The sequence below is a fragment of the Thermobia domestica genome, chromosome 17, assembly GCF_964235325.1.
Source record: "Thermobia domestica chromosome 17, izTheDome1.hap1.1, whole genome shotgun sequence".
Taxonomy (NCBI): domain Eukaryota; kingdom Metazoa; phylum Arthropoda; class Insecta; order Zygentoma; family Lepismatidae; genus Thermobia; species Thermobia domestica.
The window spans coordinates 142,522,226-142,542,479 of NC_137470.1; positions in this window are offsets into that span (position 1 = coordinate 142,522,226).

The following is a 20,254-nucleotide window of genomic DNA, read 5'->3' on the forward strand; positions in this document are numbered from 1 at the left end:
CGTTCACCCCGCTTCGCTGCGGTCACCCCGGAACGCAATAAACTTTGTTACTTAGATAATTTTTACTTTTTCGCTTTCAAGTGATATGATAAAAACCATAGAAGATTGCAGTAAATGTTAACATTATATCGCCTGTCATTTATGTTAACCCGCCCCGCTTCGCTGCGGTCACCCCGGAACGCAATAAACGTTGTTACTTAGATAATTTTTACTTTTTCGCTTTCAAGTGATATGATAAAAACCATAGTAGATTCCAGTAAATGTTAACATTATATCGCCTGTCATTTATGTTAACCCGCCGAGTGACACGGTCATGCGGGTTGCATATAAATACGTTTATTTTTACCTATGATGAACTAACAAAGGATTTGTACGTTATGGACACTTGAATGGTCAATTATCTCAAGACACTGGTAATTAAAAATTAAAGTGATATGATAAAAACCATCTAGGGTCCAAATCCTAATAACCCCCCAAAAATGAAAGAAATTGGTTCAGCCGTATTAGCGTGATGAGGGAACAAAGGATTTGTGCGTTCTCTTTTATATATAAGACTAGCAGCGTTCACCCCGCTTCGCTGCGGTCACCCCGGAACGCAATAAACTTTGTTACTTAGATAATTTTTACTTTTTCGCTTTCAAATTGCAGTAAATGTTAAAATTATAGCGCCTGTCATTTATGTTAACCCGCCGAGTCACATGGTCATGCGGGTTGCATATAAATACGTTTATTTTTACCTATGATGAACTAATAACAAAGGATTTGTACGTATGGACACTTGAATGGTCAATTATCTCAAGACACTGGTAATTAAAAATTAAAGTGATATGATAAAAAACATCTAGGGTCCAAATCCTAATAACCCCCCAAAAATGAAAGAAATTGGTTCAGCCGTATTAGCGTGATGAGTTCACAAAGGATTTGTGCGTTCTCTTTTATATATATAGATAAGTGCGTAGTGAGTGTGGTTCTATTTATCTTCATGAGCTCATTACATTTCTTCAATTATTTTGTTCTTATCCTTCTTCTGCAAGAGTGTTTACCAGCTATGGTTGCCTCCAAAACAAGGGTTGAGGCTACCTCACTTAGGAAAGATGTCGGGAAAGTAATGCTTCGTCTTGGAAAGTGCATCTGTTCGTATTGAAAGTGTTTTGTTTTCCCCGTATCTCGTCATAAAATTCTGTCACGTCTGCTTTCGTATGGAACTCAAGATTTAGGAATGGATCAACACTCATTGTATATCGAGCCAATATGACAAACAAGGCTGGCTCTAGGCAATTTGCCGTCCCTTTCTCCAGACAGAAAAAATAATCTTAAAAGCAACGATTCTAAGTATGCTACCCCATCATGAACAATAAAGGAGAGGGAAAAGGCAATTGCACTCAGAAAGACCTAAACACTACAAATACAAATTCGCTGTTTTTTTTATTTAAATAATAATCTATTATGTTGGTGAAAGATAAAGCAAGTACTCCTGCAGAGGAAAATGGTAATCTTTTTTTTTATATATATATATATAGAATTCAATACCGAGCTTCAATCTCAATATATCAATTTGCAATTGCAGTGCAAGTAGATGTTTTAAATTTATATTTCTTATTTTTCCTTCTACATCTGTTAAAATTTAAAAGAAAACATTTGTTTCCACATTCATTGATAAGGAACTTGTTTGTGACAAAGACAAGACTAGTTTTCATATCAAAATAGAGTTAACTAACTAAATGGAACAGGTGTTCGCTACTTTTCGAGAATTGAGTTCTTGTATTTGACAACAATCAAACAATTTGGTCGTTTTCGTCGTTTTATTTGGAATTCGTTTGACCATTTGCTTTAGCACTGCCCATATGACCTTAAACTATCGCGACCTAAACATGATTTATGAATCTAGAATTAAAATAGAAGCTCAGCTTAATAAATTTAACTACCATTATCATGAGGTCTGTTTCCAAGAAGAAATGTTTATTTTAAATAATATACTTGTAGTTATGGCAGACTTTGTCGCCCCGTGGAGATGCACGTGTTGCACATACGGTGGAACTGGGCCTGGTTACAATTGTTCTGTATTCAAAAATTAATCTGAGTTTAATTATATGTTGTTACTTATTAACAAAACTGGAAATCCGTAGAGCAATTTGCCTGATATTTGGTCGAAGCCGATAGTATGTACAGACGCTTAAATTAGCAAAATTAGTTCTCCAGAACTGAACAGAATCACATACAAAGAACGTGCATACGGATGACTGTTATGGAAACCGTCTTTATTTCCATCATAAAGGTTTCATTGCTAGTTTAATTTCAACTTCCCTTCTCTCGTTTTATCTCCGCGTACATCATAATATTTCAGTTCTTATTAAAGTTGCAAGTAAGTTTCGATTAATCTCTTGTCTGAATGTTCGAATAAAATAATTATTCGAGTATTTTTCGAATAATTGTTTAAATAATGAATTATTGTTCAAAAATATTCAAAAAGTAACAGTACTAAATCCCAACACAAAATCCACGACAATTTTCAAGTTAATGGGGAAGGGAAACCATTAAGTTTCCATTCAAATACTTTAGTTCTAAACATTACTCTTTTTCCGCTTTCCTGGTTTATACAAGTTTAACGGACAATACAACGAAAATCAAGTTTTCTTAACTTTATAGGTGTTCTCAACCTGATTTCTATTCATTGCATGTTGAATCTTGTTAGTTAAGCTGTTTCAGTAAAGCATACATTTAACACGTAACAATTCTTTGTGTGTTGTGTTGAAACATAAACACACAAGCCTCAGTTGTTACTACAGCCATAAGAGCAAGATTTACAAGTATTTTGAATTAAATTTGAAGCTAAGTTCCAAATTAATAGTGAGACACTTGGATTGGCCTTCGTGAGGATAGTTGTTAATTGTTAAATCAAATAGAGGAGAGGAGAGGCCAAATTGGATTGTGGCCACGTATGTTGTGTAGTTTGCCAGATGTGTTTTGATGTCAGAAGGTTGATTGTAGTGGCATTTGGCACTGAGATCGACTTTTGTTGTCTTCTAAGTTATCGTTGACATGATTTGTTACCGAAAGCACTCTATAGCGTACAACCCATCTTTTAATGAGAATGTCTGCAAGCGATTCTCTTACTTCATATCAAAACACTACCTCGCTGTTTGCGGTAAACAAGACAGAGATATATGACTATAAATGTCAGAAATGTGTCTTACAACTCTCTTGCATTTACCTGCTAAACAAAATAACGTTTATCTTGTTTGAATATTACCATGAAAATTGTTGCTTCAGTGTTGTCAGAAACGGTTTCGAAGACATTTCTGTATTACTCTATTGAAGTTTCTCGGTCTATCTATACATGTCAGATTTTGCAAACTAATTCTCTTCCGCATCTACCGAGCTGGTTCGGACACATACACTTATCTTAGATAATAACAAAATATATTATCAATTCCAACTCAGGTTGTGAACATTAGTTACTTTAAAATTAAATTTCCAAGAACCGAATACACAAGCCCACTCAGAACGTGTTCACAAATAATTGTTGTGAATATCATCCTTATCTCCAATACAAAATGACACTGCTAGGTTTGATTCAATAGCCTCCATTATTCAATTTACCTTAGTTTCATTTCGCATGAAGTATCATTTCAAACAAACGTACAATATTTCACCAATTACAAACCGGGCTCTATAAATTAACTACATCAATATTAAATTTTAAAAACTGAGTTGAGTTGAGTTGATTTTGAGTTTAACGTCCCGTTCAGCAGCGAGGCTACATGAGACGTGGACCTACTGATTAACGTGGAATCGGAACCACATGAGCTCCCGCCGTGAATCGAACCCGGGCCTCCCATTTTGAAAACAGTACAATCGCACACCCAGGTGTTCACGGATAAATGTTATCAAAGGATTCCTTATCTCCAACACAAGATGTCGCTACTAGTTTCACTTCAATAGCTTCTATTGTTCAGCTTTTCTTCTCTCATTTTATGTGAATTCTTATCTCCGTTGATTTTATTAATTGTAACCCAGGCTCTATACGTTAATTACGTCAACATTAAATGTTTAAAAACTGAATACAATCACACACTCATGGCGTGTTTACGAATGATTTTAATCAAAGGATTTCTTATCTCCAACACAAGATGTCACTACTAGTTTCACTTCAATAGCTTCTATTGTTCAGCTTTCCTTCGCTCATTTTATGTGAATTAATATCTCCGATGATTTTATTCATTGTTACACTTTCTCTATACATTATTTACGTCAGAATTAAATGTTTCAAAACTGAATATTATGACACACTCAGAATGTGTTCAGAAATGATTGTAATATAAATAATTCTCATCTTCAACCTAAGATATCATAACTAATTAACTTCAATTAGGGTCATTTAGGGGCATTTCGACATGTTAAGAAACAACTCGACACTACTCTGAAAGTTACGATAATTTTATTCTGCAAAAGCGATAATACTTGACAATACTCCTTGCCCTAGCTATAAAACACAAAATCTTGCCCTTGAATGAGTATTTCCAAATGCAAGAACACATAAACGGAATGGCACGGATCAGTAGATTTTGGAAGTCTTGTGGGAGAAATCGACTTTCATATCAGAGATGTCGACACTATATAAACAATGAAATCCTTCACATCTTTGAAAACAGTGTCCTTTACAACAAACATAAAACGCAATGAAATACTAGATGTAAGGTTTCTGCTATCTACATATGACTTATCTGCAAACTTTGCTGCAATTCATTACAACTAAGTTGAAATAAAATAACACTGAAACAATGTAAGCTCGTTAATAACAAACTTTGTCATCAACCTGTTTTGTAACATATTGTTCTCAATATTTCATTACCCATAATAATCAATAATCAAAAATTACAATTTAACAGAGTCATTTTTGGAATTCATATGCAAAGAATCCAACAGAGGCTGATTTCTCCCAATTGAAACTGACTTTCTCATAATCTTCTTTCACAACATTTTGCCAGGGTTCCTACAAACAAAGTTACCGTAAGATAAGTTGAAATTGTTTTCCGAACTGCAGAAGAAAGATACATTAAGTATTGACAATTTTGAGTGCTGAGTGTTGGGAGCATTAGAGGCTTTCTTTAATATATCACGATCTTTGACACATGTACAGTGCTAATCTAAAACCAAACGTACTTTACCATTGGGCTTATACCGAACTAAATGACCCAGAAACTGAGAAAGTGTGTTTGTTATGTAACCTAAACCTATGATGTATACACTAAGATGAAGCAGACGGTAGTCCTTTTGTCTGATGACTTTCCTTATAACAAAGGAACTACATGTCGAAATCTCCCTACAATCACTGTCGATTTATCCCCTAAGTGCACTGATCAACAAAACCTGGCACGAGTTGTCTGTAACAAGACTGATAAGCCTGTAATGTGTGTCAGCCTGATACATATGCATACAGAAGGTATACTCTATCATAATACCAATCCTTTTCCTCCTTTCGTCACTATATATTAAAGCTATACCCTATTTTTAACTTACTGAAACTTATAACATGGATATTTTTTTTCTTAAATTAAGCTTTATGTACACCTATTTTAGAAGCTTCTGCTTCCTTTGTTACAGGCCGCAAAATTAACTTCTCAGCATATGCAACCTCTCAATGAGAACCGACAACCCCTTTGGGGATCCTATGGTACAAATTGTACCATACGGGTGTTTCATGGTACATTGCGTTATAACTCTCCTATTTGAGCTTTGTTCGTTCGTTTTTTTTTTTTCAAGTCCAGAGGCATTGCAGAAGACCTTATGTATGGTTTCACACCTTCCTGCGTCGAGACATAGGAGGTGATGACGTCATAATTCTAAAATATATATTTTCTTTTATTAAGCCTATGTTCATTATTTTTTGGTGGGCTTATTTTTGCACATAGAAGATTGAAATTTTGCACAAACATTCAGTCCACCGAGTAGTATTTACCAGATTTTTTTTTAGATTTTGCGTTAAAACAGGGTTGGATCCAGAGGGACTAAAAGTTGAAAAAAGGGATATTTAGACCCAAAAAATCCCGTTTTTCCTCATTTTCCCGCCTTAGATACATGATGGAAACACGTGAGTCATACCGCCTGAAAGACAGTTCTATTCTAAAGAGAACGATGGGCAAAACATGACCCTAGGGTAATTAGGGATGTCTCAGGGAATTTTTACAAAATATCCTTCTGTATACGGGAATATGGTATATTGTCGGTATATATATATTTTTGGCGGGCTTGCTTTTGCACCTAGAAGATTGAAATTATGCATAAACATTCACCCCACCTAGTAGTATTTATCAGATTCTTTCAGATCTCTACGTTAAAACAGGGGGGTCCAGAGGGGCTAAAAGTGAAAAAAAGGGATATTTAGACCAAAAATTCTTTTTTTAAGGATTTTCCCGCCTTAGATACATGATGGAGACACGTGAGTCATACCGCCTGAAAGGCAGTTAAATTCTGAAGAGAATGATGGGCGAAATATGACCCTAGGGTAATTAGGGATGTGTCAGGGAATTTTTATCAAAATATACTTCTGTATAGGGGAATATGGGGCATTGTAGGTATATATATATATATATATATATATATATATTTGGCGAGCTTATTTTTGCACCTAGAAGATTGAAATTGTGCACAAACATTCAGTCCACCGAGTAGTATTTAACAGATTCTTTTAGATTTCTGCGTTGAAACAGGGGGAGTCCAGAGGGGCTAAATTTGAAAAAAGGGATATTTAGACCAAAAAAATACCTTTCTTCGGGATTTTCTTACCTTTGATACATGATGGAGATATGTGAATGGTACCGCCTGAAAGGTAGTTCTATTCTGAAGAGAATGATTAGCGGATTATAGTCCTAGGGTAAATAGAGATCTCTCAGGAATTTTTTTTACCTGAGATCATGGTGATTTGCGGTAATTTGGGGCATTGTGGGAATTCTTGATAAAATTTCTCCCGCCCTTACTATTCAAGATAGAAACTTGAAATTTGGCACACACATTCAGTATACCAAGTGCTATTTATCAGATTTTTTTGAGATCTCTACGTTCACACAGGGCCGTTCCAGAGTGGCCCAAATTTTGAAAAAAAATTCCCCGAAATTTTCTCTTTGACATCATTTTTCCCTCTTCTGGTATGTGGTATGAGCATGCAAGTGGTACCATTTGAAAGCCAGCTCCATTCCGAAGAGAATGAGGTATGAACCATGATCTTAGGATAAATAGTGACGATGCAGTAGCTGCTTGACTGAAAGTCTAAAAAATACCCCAAAAACCCCGGATCCCGTAAGGGATAACCTTCCACGTACTGAATGTTTCTTCTCGCGTGCGTGTATGATCACTAGCTTTGCCGGACCTTAAAAGTGTCAAGATCTCCTGAGTGTCGAGATCTCCCTAAATGACCTACTTCCATTATTCAGCTTCCGTCCTCTCATTTTTTAGCCTTATCTCTAATGAGAATTATGTTTCTTTATTTCCAGCTCAATCTCCGTACAGTAATTACGTCAAAATCAAATGTTTGAGAAATGAATACAATCGCACAATCAGAACATGTTTATGAATGATTGTTCTATAAGCTGTTGTTATCTTCAACACAAGATACCACTACTAGTTTTACGTTAATAGCATTCAGTATTCAACTTTGTTTCTAGCGTTCTGAGAAATCATCACCGATTTCCATAATGTTAAGAGGTCACCGTGAAGAAGCATCTTACTCCGATATTTTAAGAATTGTCTGCGTTGTTTGCAAATAATGGTCGAAAATTTGTTCCATTGGAAATGGTAGTAATGCCACCTTTTTCACGTTTTACTAATTAATTAAATTTTATTTCACAAGAAAGCATTACTTAAAGTAATCTACCTTGCAATTGTATTAAAAATTTAGTGCGTAAGACACTTTTATTCATATACTTGGTGCCGTTGATAAAAAAATCCAATTTTGAATCGCTATGTACCGTCGTTGCATTATTGTTTTGTTTCGCGTAAAGTAATATCATATCTAGTGTTCCATATAAAGTTCGAAAATCGTTTACTTTGATGAAGCGAGCGACCGCATTCGCCATTCAGATGTAATGTTATTTATCTCAGTGAACTAGAAAAGCCATAAAATAGATAATCCGCGGGAGAAGTTAAGAAAGATGGTTAATTCTCTCGTGAAGAGACATTATTGTGAGTGGAAACATCAGGAACTGTCTTACTTATGAAGAATTGAGTTTGGTGATACCTCGTATGAAACTAATAATGACTAATTGCATTTTGTGTGTTGTGTATTCATTACCGGTAAGCACGCTTTACTTAATTTCGCATTTAAAATGACATTATTTGCAGTTATATCATCATTATAGTAAGTCTAATAACACCTGAAAGTATGGTGTACTTGTCTTCAAACTTATTGCACAGTACTATGAGGGTTATTCAACTAGTTTTGCTTCCGATTCTCTATTTTAAAAAAAATGATAAATAATTGTTATACGTGAATAATTTTACTCTGAAACAAAAGCTTAAATCTTCTGCTTCTTGAAGAGTATTTCACTTTTCAATATAGTCTCCATCGGGGTCGACGCATTTCCGTCAATGGGGTCCTATTTGTTGCATGCTGTCAGTGAAGTATAAAGCCAGTTGCTAACAACACGGGCTTTGCTCTGCCTTTGTGACTTCCATGTCAATTGCGAAACGCTAGCACTTCAGGTGTACCTCAAGCTTGGAAATAGCCAAAAGTCGCAGGAGACCAAACCAAGTTTGCAAGGTGGGTGTGGCAAAATATTTCTGAATTCAAGCTTATGCAAAATAACCGGTGATCTTTCGGTTTATGTTCGGCCTTGTGTTGTAAAGTTGAATAATGTTGGTTTTTGTAAGGATCAACTCTACCTTGTCGTACAAGGAATTTAGTGTCTACACGAAGCGTTCGGAGATGGCAGTGATGCCATGTTCCAACAAATAAATCAGTACTATACTTTCACTGTGTCCCAAACGATGGTGTTCATGACTTTCCCTTCCGATGGCTCCGTTTTGAGCATTTTAGCACGGGTAGAGAATGAATATCTACTCAATGAACTAGCGTTTAGTCTCGGGCTTGAACTGATGAACCGAGGACGAGTCCCCAACTATGAGATGCATGTGAAAGGGATCTCCTTCAGTATTGAAACGAACAAAACTTTGCTCACACGCATTTTGCGGACTTCTTTATTTCCCCTATAAGCTTACCCGAAACCCAACTTGAACACACTTTCTTGAACTCAAACTCATCGTGTATGATGTAATTCACTAATCAGAGTGATATGCCAGTTCGAATGAACTCATCCTATGCTTAATACGTCGATCACCACGATCTAGTGTATGAACCTGTCATACTTTCTCTAGAGTAGATGCCGTTATTTGCAGTCCTACACCGGTACTTGTCATGCATACACATGTGGCTGGATTATTTGTGCTCACAGTTTGAACTCTCCTCCTTACCGTGTTAATTTTCACACATGTTTCCCCATACACAACACTCATACGACAGTTGATGAGTGTTACACATCCTCCACAGTCAGGATTTCGATGACCACACGCTGTTCTAACCCTATGTTCATGTAGTTCATCACTAATACTGACACTGCGTCGTTGTCAATGGTGTGTGACCTAAAAAAAATAAAGGAAAATATATTTGTAAGGCAGAAGATCCAAGCTTTCATTTGAAGATACAATTATGCACGTACAAGAATTAATAGCATAATAAAATTATACAATTAAGTAACCCTCGTAAATGATGTCTTAATGTATGGTTACCGAGGATGCGTTTCCGATGTGTTACCCTCCGCAGGGAACGTGATCTAGGTGGCTACTCGGTAATTTTACTTTTGCCAGAGTTATAAATCATACTGTGAGCCAGTCAGGGTTTCCAGGACTTACTGCCACACACTTATTCTCATTCATATGAATCACGAAAAATAGCCCTATTGTGTTACATAGATTTCTCTGTGATTAGCTAATTTTTCGGAATTTCCTTGGATTTTTGTGAATTTTCTTTTGTTATACACGCACATACTTGATAAGAGCAGAGTTCCAATACTCTGCACAAAACATCTTCTAAACAGCTGTTTCTTGCTAAAATCCCCTTGCCTGGCAACATGTCTTTCCTTTGTTTCCTTCCTTTAGACATCTTTTACTGATTCCGAAACCGCAGGCAGTCTATTGTTGCCAGGCAAGGAGATTGAACGAAATAATAACATGAATTCCCTGCTTTTAGTCTACTTTTAATTTCTTCGTGAATATGGTTTTGATCTGCTAATATTGATCCTAGTTATTAGAAATTATCTACCTTATCGAAAGTATTGATATTTTATTGCATCCATGATTTGCAGTATTACGATTCCGACTAACTTCCATATTTTTAGCTTCCTCTGCCTTCACTTGTAAAACAACGTCCCCGCAAGCGTTTAATAAGACCTCTGCATTTCTTTCTATTGTTTTCCTATCATCCCCTATTAAATTTACATCAACATACGCCATAACCTGGTGAATATCATTTGCCCTGGTTGCAATCTTTGAATTTTCTTATAGCGTATTCCAGGACAAAATATCCATATTTTACACAAAAATAGATTCAATGCAGATACCCACTGCTATTTCACTCTGGGAGCATTCCTTAACAAAATTTTGTTTGGATATATTAATTATTACCAATACCAGTTATAGAACAAAGAATACTGCTAGAGTTATTACGTTCACATTTAAAAACAAGCACATATTCACCCTCTAACGAGATGAAAACAAATAATTAAGAAATTATTCACATACACCAGAAGCTTGGTCATTATTCTAATTTAGTGTGATGTTAATTTCGGTAGTTTTAGATATTGGTTCAGTACTTACAAACACTTCTAAATATAGCTAAAGATATTTAAACGGTATGGATGTGTGTGTTTTCAACGTAAATTCCGAACATACGGGAAGACGACATAAATCTTATGAAGTGGCTCCGAGAAGGATGTTTGCACAATTTGGCAAAACTGTTGGCACTTGATTCGCTTCGTAAGGAATTAACTAAGTATAAAAGTGGGTAATTAGTGAAAGAAGTATATCTTTATTAACGAAGCTCCGCTAAAGTAATTTTACATTGAAACTATTAAAAGTGATAGAGAAATTGATTTGTTAAATAATTCAGATTGAGCATGTGTATTTAAAAGGATTATAGCAGTATTAATGTAATGGAACTGAGATAAAACCCAAATTAGAATTATTGTTGGCGAGATTCGAACCTGGGATTATTACCGTGTTGCACAGTATCTCCCAGTTCGCACACCCCATAGACAGTTACATATATTTTATCTGATTTCCTGGAATGACTGGGCACCCTAGTCAAGTGTTTAGAGTGCTGGACCCAAGTCCGTGTTCGATTCCCGGCCGATACTTCTGAATTTTCAGTGGATTGTCAACAGTTCTGCATTCAGAACAACATACCCTGTCACTATTACATCAGGGAAGTTCTAGAGCCCAAGGGCATACTTTTCTTTCAGACAACACCAAAGAAAAATTTCGGAATGACAATGCTTATTCACATGTATTTCGGACGATGCAAGCTTTATTCGAGCAATGAAGATTTTCTTGCCTATACGATGACATTAAAAAAAAAACGCCGAAGTATATTAGGGCCTACATACTTAGCGAAAATGTGTACTGAAATATAAATGCAGCATGTTACTCACGGTCCTCCAAGAGACAGTGCCAATGTCATAGATATACACTTAATCAGCATTGCAGACTCTTTGTCAGGAACATATCCAAATGCAATGATTATTTCATTCGATTTTGGGACGTGTACAAGCTCTCACTGCAATACGTGGAGGCTCCACGCCGAAATTATTAATCAAAGTTAGAGGCTTTGTAAGATATTAAATTTTAATCATTTTTATATATGAGGGTAATTTCGTAGATCATGTCAACTGTGCTACATCCGAGAAATAAGAACAGCATAGGAGGTAATGGTAGATGCAGTTGAAAGATATGTAGGCTCTACTCCCGATTTCATTGTTTTAGGATTTAATTAGATATTGAAGTAGTATATGGGTTTAGAAACATCTGGATGAAGTAGAACACCTCCCTTGGCCTGCCCAATCTCCGGACCTGAACATAATTTAACATATGCGACCCGTTTTGAAGACACGAATCCGGCACAGATTACCACCTCCATCTTCTCTGTAGAAGCTAAGTGATGGCTTCCATCTTCTCAGAAGGAGCTGCACGCGGAATGGTATATATATTCCACTTGCACTATTTACGTCACTAATCACGACTTTTATAACTCCATTCCACGTCTCATGAGAGCTGGCCTGAGGACAAACGATAGACCAAAGCCGTACTGATTTGGTAAAGTCTACTTTTTTTTTAAGTCTTGATTTTAAATTGATAAGTATCTTTACATAGACACAAGACGTGTCCGCCACAGAACAGTTAGATATTACTACTCGAGCACGTCAAATGCAATTTCCGAACGTACTGATTGCATTACTTTTAGTTCGGCTTTACTACCAGGAACGCATCTTATGTTAATGAGGCTTTATCAAATTCTGGCTGTTGGGGTTCAAATACCTTTAAAAAAAATGTTTCTCGAAGTTTCATTAAAAAAACAACTTTCGTGGAAAATAATTTTCTTCTTTTTCTTCTTTTCAGTAAATCTCATATGATATGATAGGAGAACAATAGAATGAAATGCAGAGGCCTTACTAAAGGCTTGCACATATCTTGGAATTACATATGACCGTCATCTTACCTGGTTGCAACATCTAAAAACCGTTACTACCAAAGCCTATAATAAACTTAATCTATTGAAACGCTTAACTGGTACCACTTGGAGCCTTAAACCACACACAATACTAAATACGTACAAAGTATTCTTACGACCAGTCCTCACATACGGATTTACTGCTTGGTTAGCTGCCCCGACAAAATTCTACAATAAGCTTTTCATCTTAGAACGCCATGCTTTCCGTACAGCATTCCGTATTAAGCTACCTAGTCCCACACAAGATCTGTATAATCTAATTACCTTTCCGACCTTACAGTACTACATTGAAAAACTGCGGCTCACATATATCACCAAGCGTTTCGAAACTCGTCATCCTTTACTTCAGGATACAATGCGTTACTTAGCACTTCATCCAACCCCTCATCGTTACTATCATCCTCCACTTTCGCTTCTCTTCACATTATATCATTATACTCTACCACCACTAGATCCAGGTTTACTTATCATCACCGATTACGTCATTCATGAACATCTTCCTCTCATTCACCCATCATTTCCAGCACAGTGATTACCATTATTTACTAACATGGGCCTCATTCGTTTTCATCATTGCCTAGAGCCGCTCCTATGCTGAAGATAAGCTCATTTGTTTAACTAATATCACCCACGTCCTGTGTATCCACCTCGCCACATCATTCACGCCCATTATCATACTATCGTAATCGTAGTAGTACTATATCATACTATAGTGCACGCTATACCTAAAAATGAAAATGAAATGAAATCTTTGAGTTTTACGTCCCACGGTTATGCCGGTTAGGCTAAAGGAGACGGTGATGATGAAAGATGAGTGAAATGGTGGAATGAAGAAAGTGGGAGGAAACGGGAGAACCCCGAGAAAACCTACGAGCACGGTGTTTGTCCACCACAAAGTTCACTTGGCGGGGGCTGGGATCGAACCCGGGACACCAAGCACCAGAGGTGAACTCTCTACCACTGAGCCACCGCGCCCCCCATGCTATACCTAATCCTTCATTATGATCATTAATGTTCTTTGCTTATAATATACTGTCTATTTCCTTATTTATTTTCCTATTAATAACAATCATATATATGTAATGTTTCTTTTCATCTATTTATATAATCTATCACATCTTAACTTTACACTGCTATTGTTCTCATGTTTTGCTTTGTTTTCTCACTTATATATATATATATATATATATATATATATATATATATATATATATATATATATATATATATATTCTATAATTACTATATTTATATTTATGTTGTGTTCAATTATACTTGTTATTATGTTACAGCTCTTATGTTATTAAAACTACACCTACCATTCAAGTATGATTATGATCGAAAAGATCATAATGCCCTAGTTCTAGTAATAAATAAATAAATTAATAAACTACTCTTAGCCCATCCATGCCTTACTATTTACCATAATACCTTCACTTCTCCCACCTAAGAGAGGGTGTAGCCCTCTAAAAGGCAGCTAGCCTATGGCTAGCACTTCACCCCCAAAAAAGGCTTGCAGGGATATAGGTTTAGAAGTAAATGCAGACAAAACTAAGTACATTGAAGTTCATAGGGATCGTAATACTGAAAATTATGGATGTTTTAAAATATCAAATAATACATTCGATAAAGTGAATACTTTCAAATATCTAGGATCAATATTAACAGACGAAAACCATACTCATTAAGAAATTAAATGTCAACTAAAAGCAGGGAATTCGTGTTATTATTCAGTTCTTACTCTTTTCTCGTCGTGAATTCTGTCGAGGAATTTGAAGCTTAAAATATATAAAACGGTAATCATGGCTGTTGTGATATATGGTAGCAAAGTCTGGACACTTACTCTTAGGTAAGAACATAGACTGAAAATATTTGAGAACAAAACCCTGAGACGAATATTCGGACCCAAGGAGAACGGGAATGTGGAATGGCGGAAACTTCATAAAGAGAAAGTGGATAATTTATACCGTTTACCAAACATTGTTAGGGTCATCAAATCTAGGAGTCTTAGGTAGGCAGGTCTTGCAGCCAGAAGGAAAGAAAGTAGGGACACTTTCAAAATTTTAACTAGAAATCCAGTCGGAAAACGACCATTAGGAAGACCTAGGCGCAGATGGAAGGACAATATTAAGATGGATCTCGCAGAGATAAGAATACAAAGTAGAAACTGGATCCAATTGGCTAAGGATAGAAGTCAGTGGAGAGCTTTTATGAACGCGGCTTTGAACCTCCGGGTTCCATAGGCCATAGAGTTAGTTTAGTTAGTTAGTTTTCGGTCTTTTCCCACTTATGTGGTGTCCACGATTCTGAATAGACTTCTGCATAAAACCCTATCCCGAAATTCTTTCCATATTAGACCTCTCTCCCTGAAGTCATTCTCAACCTATCAATCTACTTCTTTCTTGGCCTTCCTCACTCTCTCTTTCCATCTACTTTCATTGCCATCACTCTTGTGATCACATAGTCATTTGTTCTCATTAAGTGGCCATACTACTCCAGTCCTCTTTCTTAGACCTTCTTACTTGTTAGAGATCTCAGCAGCTTTGATTGTTTCCCTCACTCTTTCATTCCTCACTTCTTGTTATTCAACACATTCAGTGAAACATTCACATCTCTTCATGTGCAAGCCTAACCACTGCTTTGTAAATCACTTTTTTGTTCTCTACCATGATTCTGCGATGCCCACAGAAGATCATTAAAGCTAGATATTGGATGAATTAAGTACACAGAGATGTCATATTTATTTGTGTGGAATAAAGCTTTAGTACAGGTGTACCCAGGTAGAAGAAAATTGAGGATTAGTGCAGTTACACGTTTAACAGAAACTTGGGTGCAAGCTACACTCATGTCCAAAATTATTGTCGCATGTCTATAAAAATGTTGTTGTAGAAATATAATTTGATAACGAATTCGCCCGGTATTTCCTATAATTTTAGTATATGTGTAATCGGCAAAGAGATGTATGTCGAAAATTTCCTGTCAAAAGAGCAGTAAGTAAGAACAATAAAACGAAAATAAAACTTTCTTGTCCATTTAGCAACATTCTGCTTTACTCATTCTAATTTTCGTATTTATAATGCTTTTCCTATGAAATTTACCATAAATACACATTTCCCGATTATACACATAGTATCAGTATTAAAGGTACCGTGCAAAATCATTATCAAATTATATTCTTACAAGAAGACAGTTATAGATATGCGACGATCATTTTGGACATGAGTGTACGTATACACATCGAGCAAGACTGGTGAGAAAAGGTATGATTTGTTTCAGATAATTTTGATGATTTCTCGGCTGACTCAAAAAGTATACAAAAGGTAAATGAAAACACCCATCTCTATGATTTTTTTTTTAATATTAATAGTTCTTCCAAAGATATTGTGGTGCATAAATATTAAACCCCCAAATGTTTCAAATGTTAAAGTTCGCCTTTTGTTTAATTAAATTCTTGCACGTACGCTCATCCTGTAAATACAACTGTTTTCGGAAAGAAAATTGCTTCATGTGGGACTTTTTAATAATTTGTGAGGCTTATTTTCTGAACAAAGACTTGAGGAATATATCTGTAAAGTAGAAAAGTCTGCGCTATTTGTTGTGCGGAGTACTTAGTGTATAAAGAACGTTGAAAGACAAATTACCTGTGTAAACTTATCCATACTACGTTTGAAAAAAAAACACACACACACACACAATTCAGATCCAAATAAAAAGAGAAACTTGTAATTTCGACAGTGAGTAGCATTTGTGAATGTCACTTTTTTTTTTTAATTTTGTGTTTTAAGGGACAAACGGAACATTTTCTATAATTTCTTCCTTCCCATTAAAAGTTTTGCATGGATTTGTATAGCAAACAAACATTCACCTTTTTGTACAAGATTTAAACCTTGTATTTTTCGTATGACAAAGTTTATGAAATACGCTTCGGGTGATCCTAAGTACATGGCTATTCGATGCGTTCGCAACGCGTTTTTATGGCTCATGCGTACCCTTGGAATACGTTGACCATGTATTTAAATGTGGATGGCTAATCACAATGCGATGCAAACGCGAAAGCAATAAAAGCTCGCAGAATACGTTGGCTCGAGCGTATTGCGTTGTGGTTTCAGCGTGTCACTTTTCTCCACCGGGGAAACGTGTTCGTTTGGAATTTACGATCGTCTATTGTGTTCCATTTGGCATCGATTCGCATCAATGACGTACCAGAGATCCCAATCACCACCGACTGTTATCATCTTAAGTTTGCAATATTTGTCTTCATGAGAAAACAGGTTCCAGTGTATCATATTCTGGCGTGTATGACCAGAGTACATAACTTTCAGGAGCTATGGAGGGACTATCATTCTACTTCCGTTCGACGACGTTGCGAATCGTAAGAGTAAGCATATTTCCATCTTTCAATATATTCTTTCCCTTGTGCAAATTTCAATTCGATACTCGTCGAGGAGTTGGATAGCTTTTCTTGTTAGATATACGAGAATGACTGAAAGAATTAGTGCAAGGAAAATTTGATAGGAAACAGGAGAACGAGGGCATCTACAATAGAAAAATCGTTTCAACTGACCAATGTGTGACGTAGGAGGAAGCTTTTACGATCAGGAAAAACACAGAGAAAAGTATGAAGCGCAAAGGATAAAAGAAATAAGACAGAAGAATGAAATAAACGAGTGAAAAATGATAATGAATCTATATTTATAGTTTTACGTTCCTCGTATATGTCCTGTCGGCTAAAGAAGACGATGATTAATGAAAGATGTGTAATGGTAATGTGGGAGGAAATTAACGAACAGCATGTTGTCCGCCACAATCTGACATGGGCCAGGATCAAATTAAGGATCTCTTACAACATAGATTATCTCTCTACCACTAACCCACCTTGTGCCACGAATTCACCTCCAACTCACCAATGCTCTTCCTCAACAACTGGTTTCCTGCCTTTTCCTTGTGGTCTCCATACACTAAGAAAAAAGGCAGCAATATCGAAACCATAGATTATACTTTTGGAAATGACTGGTCTAGAAGATATGCGACAACTTGAACCACATTTTAGGTCAGTTCGGATGATGAGACTTATTTCAATGGACTTCCAATTCCAATAAATTGACCAATGAGGAGAAGACTTGTTAACAGATTCTGCCATTTTATGTGTATACTTTAAGAATATATGCAGTGGCGTGTTCAAGGAGGTTTCGGGAATTATATCCTCTTTTGCCTTATATAAAAATAAGCATTTACAATTTAAGATATGCATACAAACATCTGAAATTATATGAACTTGGGAGGAGGGCCATACTGGCCAGACGGGAGAACGGGAAATTTCCCAGTGGGCCCTGGGCGGTGAATTGTTTAGTGGGTCCTCCGCCTAGTATCGTAAGTAGTGGTATGTGTACAAAAAGACACACGTCACGTAGTCTTCGGATACGGGAGTATACGGAACGAAGGACGATAACACGTCGGGTACCGTATATGCAGTCAGCTAATCTCAGACCAACGTTGCCAGCCCATGATGTTGCGAAAGCAGCTTCTCACATTTTTCGTTATTCAACCCTTGAAAGGACCCCAAGCACCAGAGTTGAACGCCGTACCACTGAGCCACCGCAGTCCTTGCCATAACTTAAAACTAAATAATAATTTACCTTTTAGAGCACCGTTGTTTTCCGTATAGAAAATCTACATATATCATCAGGGCCCTGGAGCGGGAAAATACAAAGGGGGCCATCAATAACTTTTATGATGGGCCCTCTCTCAATATTTTCCAAAAGTGCCCACGAATTGTATCTAAGTGACTCATTTCATGTTGTTTTAAACTTTTATGGTGAAAACGTTTTCAGTAACTTTTAAAATTGTTGTGGTCTCCTTGGTCACGGAATCCTGGAGCAAAATTTGAAAACTCAATTCGATTTTTTCCTTTTTATTTTTATTTTTTTTTAATAGAAGAAAATATTTATATTTTTAAAGTAAAATAAAGAAGCAATCATTCTGTTGAAGGTTTTAAACGAAGCAATTTCAGACGCGTGTTAAGGGCATCATAAGGGGTCTTGTGCAGATGCAAATTTAAGTCAATTATCTTTCCGTTCCGCCAAAAATGCTTAAACGAAATAAATAAAATTCATTCATTCATACCTTATTTTAAAATGATCTACCTACGTGTGGGTTTTCCCAAGAACTGTGTGGTTCAGTGTAAAATAATCCTTTGTGGGTCCATGGTGTTGGCTTGTGTGTAATTAGTACAATATACTATACATTTACTTTGGGTTGTGCGTGCTGCCAGTATCGGAGTTTTGAGTCTTTTTTATAGCATTTTCATACCCATGAGTGAATTTGATAGACTACTATTTGTCCCTTACATGTGATTCTATCCTCCAACCGAAAGATTTTTAATATGGATTTATAGCCACACGACACAAATAGTGTTACCAGGAAAACATGTAAACACAAGAGAACTAGGCCTATATATTAATACATTATTAATGAGCCCAGATATGTATTCGATTACGTATATTCCGCAAAGATTTGCACAATTTTATCATGCTTTACTAAGGTAACATTAATATTTTGATAATGAAAAAATGATTAGAAATTAATGTATAATGTATTTCATTAACGTTATTGTGTGAGTATATTATGTAAGTCAAATATTAATATAGTAAATTGAAAAAAAGTGGGCTAGATCATAGATATGTACAAACAGCTGCTATCAAGTAAACTAAATAGAAAAAAATATATTTAAAAAATAACTGAAAAACATACATTTTGATGTCACTGATAATGTAGAATTTCCTTTTTGGATAATGAGTTATTTTAATATTTTGATGTAGACAGCAGTTTAATGGAAGTATTTTTCAGCAATTTCATCTCGCTTATGTGAAAGTTGTGTGAAAGTGGGGCAGAGACATACCCTCTGCAAGGATTCATTAGATGCATACTTTCAGATTTTGTTGCTTCTGAGGATGATAAAACATCAGAATATCATTCGTTCTATCATCAGGACAATGGAGAAGTGTTGCATTTGTATAAATTATAAATTACTTCTGATGCTTCATATGTGTGTTTGTTTATGCAACATGGGGGGGGAAGGCTCTGAGGCGTTTATGGCACAAGTGCGCCATTGTTATTTTAGTGGAAGATGTGAATTAATGGAGGCTGTGCAAAAAATTGTAGTTACAAGAAAAAAAAATGGGTTTTGGGCATTACGTCAGATCAGTCAATGTCAGGGGAGAAATTACTCCCTAAAAAGAGTTTTAAATTTGCATTTGAAATGAAATGAAATTTTTAAGTTTTACGTCCCACGTTTATGCCGGCTAGGCTAAAGAAGACGGTGATGATGAGTAATGAATGAAATGGTGAAATGAAGAAAGTGGGAGGAAACGGAAGAACCCCGAGAAAACCCACGCACACGGTGTTTGTCCATCACAAAGTTCACTTGGCGTGAGCTGGGATCGAACCAAGGAACTCTAGCACCGGAGTTGAAAGCTCTAC